Here is a 417-nt window from a genome sequence, read left to right as displayed (position 1 = left end):
GGGGGGGGGGGGGGGGGGGGGGGGAACGCGGCCGTGCTCAGTCCTTAGGAACGGAGCGATCCGGTGCGGAGGAACTCCGGCACACCTCGAGGATTGCAACGGGGGGTCGAGTGGAGTCAGCTACCGCCGCTGCTTGCAAGGGGGTTTGTTTTGTTTTGTTTTACTCTCCGGCAGTGTTCCCTCTAAGGTGAGTCAGTGTGAGCCGGCTCACAGTTTTTTAGCCTCCGGCTCACACATTTTTGCCTCCGCTCAGGAAGGAGGGCTCCAGAGCAGACTAATCTATGCAGTAACCAAATTGCTCGCTCACAACTTTAATGCTGGTAGCTCACAAAGTAGGATTTTTGCTCACTAGACTCCACAGCTTAGAGGGAACATTGCTCTCCGGTAACATCATAAGAACCTAAGGAGAGACCTGCT

The sequence above is a fragment of the Gekko japonicus genome, unplaced genomic scaffold (genome assembly GCF_001447785.1).
Source record: "Gekko japonicus isolate JY-2015 unplaced genomic scaffold, Gekko_japonicus_V1.1 scaffold1618, whole genome shotgun sequence".
NCBI classification, from domain to species: Eukaryota; Metazoa; Chordata; class Lepidosauria; order Squamata; family Gekkonidae; genus Gekko; species Gekko japonicus.
This window is presented reverse-complemented; position numbering follows the sequence as displayed.